The following is a 6,000-nucleotide window of genomic DNA, read 5'->3' as shown; positions in this document are numbered from 1 at the left end:
AGCTTTGTTTATTCGATATGAGTAAATGCCAGAATGATAAAGGGCAAATGTCATTTGAAGATCTCCCATTGTTTATTCCACTAAGCACGTCTCAATGACAAGTAAATCATATTTACTTTGTCGTTCTACTTTCGTATCCTCATCTATGAAGTTCAAAAATATTTTATTTGAAGATGAGTTGGGAGATAAAGGGCATTCCTCTATTAAAACAATCTTCAAATCATCATCTGCTAGTATATTTGATTTCCTTGTTGAATTATCATTAATTAAACTGGAAGCGTATAATTTTGAAGAATTTGACATGCTAAAATTTTAAATAAATTCTAATTAGTAAATTGATTTTAAATCCTATTTAATTTTGGCAAAAGTAATAATGTACCTAAATTTCATTATTTATTTGCAACGATACTATAGTGAGTCAGAATAAGTGCTATCGAGGGGCAGTCAAACACTCCTTCACTAAAGCAAGACATTCTTGACTATATACTATATTCAGAATAACTCTTATTCCTATAGTTATTTAGTTACCGTTTTCGGTCAAGAACTTACTAACACTTAGTAATTCTGTAAGTGTAACTCTCCATTTTTAGACTTTAGAGGTCGGCCCCAACAATGCTATCGAATTGGAGAGTTGAGGTTAGAAATGGACCTAAGAAATCGTATCCATCTATGGAGTTTGAATTATTCTGAATCCCATGTTACAACCCTCCAAGGGGATAGCGTGGTTAACAACTAGCTAATGCTGCCTAAAACGACAGCAGGCGCAATATAGGAATCTCACGGTCCAAACTAATGGAAGAGACTGCAGGACAAGTTGGCACATATCCTTCACTCACTTACTATGAACTACTTCCCCCATTAACCGTGCTATTGACTCATGCTAACACTTCCCAATGGAGGTCACTCCCAAGGTGATATGGAACCAAGCATGAATCTCACGGTGTGAACTCTTAGAGACGTAAGAGCTAAGATCAATATATCGTATATATTTAATCGTACCATGAACTACTTCCCCGATTCACCTTGTTATTGATCTATGCAAACACTTTCCGAATGGAGGTCACTCCTAGGGACGTGAGAGCTAAGAACAACATATCGTATATGTCATTAATCTCCCACTAAAGTGTTCTAACGCATATCATTTATGTTATTCATTTCCCACTAAAGTGTTCTACTTGTTTGGGTATACTTTTACTTAGGTTTATTCTGACTAAATAAACAACCTAAGTCTATGTGGTTTATCCAAGTATAATGTTTATAATTGAATTTAACCTATGATGTTTAGGTAATAAACCAATTTTAAAACCTTACACCGCTCACGCATGCTCATAAAACCGGTTAACAACGCTCAATTATTTGGCCATAATCCCCAGGTAGAAGGTGTTCCTGATCATCAACTTAAGAACCCCCAGCCTTAGATAAGATTATATACCGGTTGAGCTTGTAACCATAGTTTTATAAGATAATGACCTATTTTAACTATTAAAACAAGTGTTTAACCTACATGAGCATGCAACTTATATTTGTTATAGATTTTAATGTTTAATCCAATTTTATAATAACTTATAAAAAAAATAGGCATTCTTTGCATCCATAACATACATCAAAGGCATTCATATTTTAATATAATACCTATATTAAACTATAGAAACCCTAAACATGCATACTATATATTATAACATCTTATAATATATTTTCAATGCATGTAACATGCTTCCTATGGTGGGATTTTAGATCTATATATTATGTACATACATGTTTCAATTTAAATATATCATACATCACATGCATAAATATTTAAACAACACTAGTATGGTTTCAACTTTGGCATCCTAAGCAAGCATTAATAACTAAATCATTACAAAACTACTCAGAAACAACTCCAAAATGGTTATGGACTGCCCGATCCAAACCGAACCATACCTAAACCGGCTCTCCAAGGCTCCAGATGGGGCTAAACCGGACCAGAAACTAAGCTCATCAACCAAGAACCAATTACAAATTAAATTTCATAATCAAAGAGAAATCTATTATCAAAGTTCAATTTCAACCATATCAGTCAGCCAAACATGCATCCATAGAAATTCACCCACCAAACTCAAATTAACGTTAATTGAGTTCTTAAATCATGCTTTGATACCAATTGTTGGAAAGTATAAACACACAGCGGAAGCAATCATAATCAATAAGCACTCTACTTTTCTCCAACTTGAATTTGAGTGGTGGAACTCTTGATTGAGCTTAATTAAGAGAGGGAGGAGAGGGTTTTTTAGAGAGAGGAACAAAGTTTCTGCAAAATTTCATAAATTCAGCTGCCTTTTCCCTCTCCCTCCAAAATTGGAAGCTTTTTATGTATCATATACATGGAAGCACTATATGTGGTAGCCATACGACACTTCAAATGGCACTCACATAAAAAGCTAGGTGTTGATTTTGTGCTTAATCCACCAAGCAACCAAAAGGCTTGAAATTTTCCACTATCTCAATTTCATTTTCAACTTTTATTGATTAAATTTCAGAATTTAATCAAATACAAATTCAATTTCTCAAATTAAATTTGATAATAAAAAATTAATTTAATTTTTAAACAATTAATTAAACATATTTAATTAATTAATTAAAAAATAATTTAATATCAAATATTAAATTAATCAAACATCTAATTCGTACATGAATCCTATTCATGTAATTAATAATTAAATCAACATTTAAATATTTTAAACTCTCCAATTTTGTTTAATTTCAATAAATTAAACGTTAATTATATCGAATATAATTATTCAAACCCTAATTTGAAATTGAACAATTCAAATTCAAATCCTAATTTAAAATTTGAACATTTCAAATTGAATTCCCAAAATGAATTTGAACGTTTCAAATTCACTCAATATACTAATCCAAGATTTACAAGCTAGTAGAGGGACCTTATGGACCTACAGATCATGAGCTCACACGATTTGAGATTAATCGGCTAAATTATTTAAATTGAATTAATCAATATTCGTTAACTACCGAGACACACCACTATAGCTCAGTAGTTGCACTTTTCTCAATGCAAATATATTTTTATCCACTTGATTTAACCATAATCAGTAAGTCGACCCTTCACATGTTGTTCGTAATAATGGTTGGGTCAAATATTGTTTTACCCCCAAAATTACATCTTGTTTCTTAAGTTCCACGATCCTTTAATGAACAATTGGTTTGTGATCCAATCACTAAACCGAGTCTCTCTCAGGGCAATGAGAGGGTGAGACCCCTTGTTCCAAGACCTGGATTCAGTAATTAGAGAAACAACCTTTCTACTATCCCTAAAATCGGGTAGGTGAAAATTTCGTCTTGCACCCTATTGTACCCAGGTATCTACCTAGTCTTACCCCTGAAATGAGAAGGTTTATTGAGCCGGCGTTGTTGAGCTAACCCTCACCTATGCAAATCTAGGATAATCCTGAATAAATAGGAGTTCGTAGTTAGCATAGGATTAAGGTCGAGTTATCTAGGTCATCGATCTGAAACAGTCAGTCTTAAACGGTAAACAAACGTTATTAAAGTAGAGTGGACTTATTTCTTGATCCAATCTTATGCAAACTCATTGCATAAAGATGCCCCCGCTCCTCATGTCAATACATGAATGAATCAGATCACTTCGTTGTAGCACTTTACAACAAATTGTAACAACTACAGAGTGGGTTGCATCTTGATAGTTGTTACCAGAATAATTACCAGCTTTATTTGTATACTATAGACTGTTTTGGCTATTTACTGAACTTGATCCATTCTTATGTCTCCACATAAAGTTCAAGTATTCATATAATAGTCATGGATCTTTAGTTTATTGGATTTAGTCTTACAAGTGTAATTTACATATTCAACAACAGTTTTATTGAATAAACGCCAATAACATCTTTATTGATGATAGAAAATGTTAAAACATTACAAACTGCAAGTTTCAGGACATACAACCCAAACAAATATAAAGTTTATTTTGAGAGGAATTAAATATTTGAATATGATTCAAATATTAATGTATGAATTAGAATTCATATAATTAAATTTAATATAGATTTGATTTATATTAAATACCATGATTGATTGAGAAAGTTCAAACTATAGATTATATTGTATTTGATATAATATAAAAAACTATTAGGTAATGTGTTAGATCTGATATAACATATAGTTTAATATATAATATATGATAAGTTGGTTATTATATAAATATATATTTATATATATATATATATATATTAATTATTATTTATTAACTTATTTGAATTTAATAAATAACTTAATTAAGGAAGGAGTTATAACTCTACCTACCCCCTCCCCCATTTTCTCTCATTCAATTGTGTAGAGTGTGGAGAAGTTACAGGTTGATTTTTCTTCTTCCTGACTTTTTACGCAAAAAGATCTCAGTGTTATTCTTGCCCTAAATCTTGTAGGGTTCTTTAGTTTGTAAACACTTGTATGAACAAACATTTTGTGATTTATCATATATGATATTTTATTCATTTTAGTCTATGAAATATGAGATATTTTAGTTGCATTAATCACAAACCAATAAACTAAGATCCATGGTTATCGTTATAACTTAAACATGTATGTGGAGATGGTTATCGAGTTGAGAATCAATTTTTGGGTTAGTTTGAAATGTTCAAATTAACAAGATGGGGTTTGATTATATATGATATAATTCAATTAATTCAATTATATATTGTATAATTGATATGATGTATTTGATACATTATTATTTGATCGAGGAATTAATATAAATATGATTTATATCAAATGTCATAAAATAGAAAAAGAACTATGGTTTATATGTTGCATATGATGCAATATTAAAACTATAGGTTATAAATATAACATGATAAGTTAGTTATTGTATTTATTTATAATTTATTAATTATGAGATAATTAAATTTCTTTTTCTCCAATAATCATCCTTAGTGGGTGGTTAGATGGTTCTATGGCTAAATGGGATAAAGAAGAAAAATGGTTTTTCTAATCATTCAACGAAAAAGAGTTATCTTTTTACCATCAAAGATTGACTATCAAGTTTACTATACGATATTAGTCTTTACTAAACAATCGAGCGTCGAGTCTATGTGATAGACCTTCATCTTCTACACGATTATATCATCATTTACTCGATCATATCCTCCTCCTCCAAATTAGCCAGAGCCCCACAACTCCTGGATTCTCACACCGAGAATACCAAGGTAATCTTGTGGTGGTGTCTAGTTCTGTTCAAGGATCGAGTTTTACTCGTTGGTGTTCAAGGAAGTTCGAGTTTGATCGAGGGAAATACGTCAAGAAAAAGTTCTTCAAAGGTATTGTTTTCTCGATCCCTTGTATTTATTTTAAGAAGCATGCTATAATTTATCTTTAATGCATAATTGTTTCTGTATGATTGTAAATGTTTATGTTCTTTCATAATAGAGTTTGGAACGATCTGCTTCCACTCACAAGTCCTCTATAACTAGAGTTCCTTCAATTGGTATTAGAGTCAGGTTGTTCTGATTTCCAAATTCCATTGCTGTATTGAATTTTATTTACAGTCTTTGTGGGTTTTATGAATTCTGCAATGCGTTTAAGAGCTAAGTGTGGTTGTGGATGTTGTTGGGATAATTGCCTCTGTTTAAAGTACATTTACAAAAGTTAATTTGTAAGGGCCCCTATGTTTTTGGGCATAATTAACTTGCAATCGAGTCTGTATTCGTATTTTGTTTGTTTGAGTCGTTCATGATGAAGCTTCAGATGCAAGGAGTTGTTGTTTGCTTCGAGGGAGAAGATGAATAGTTAGTCTCATCGTGTAGCCCAAGCTAAACGATCGTTTAGATTTGGTTATGCGATCATGTAGAAAAGTAGTATTTGCTAAACGATCACATAGATAATGCTATGCGATCGAGTAAAAAGTTTACTCGATCGTGTTGCGTTGGCTACTCGATCGCATAGACGCTTGGGGTAAACGATCGCAAAGTATATGATACTCGACGC

This window comes from Benincasa hispida, chromosome 8, assembly GCF_009727055.1.
Source record: "Benincasa hispida cultivar B227 chromosome 8, ASM972705v1, whole genome shotgun sequence".
Classification (NCBI taxonomy): Eukaryota; Viridiplantae; Streptophyta; class Magnoliopsida; order Cucurbitales; family Cucurbitaceae; genus Benincasa; species Benincasa hispida.
Note: the sequence above shows the minus strand (reverse complement) of the source record.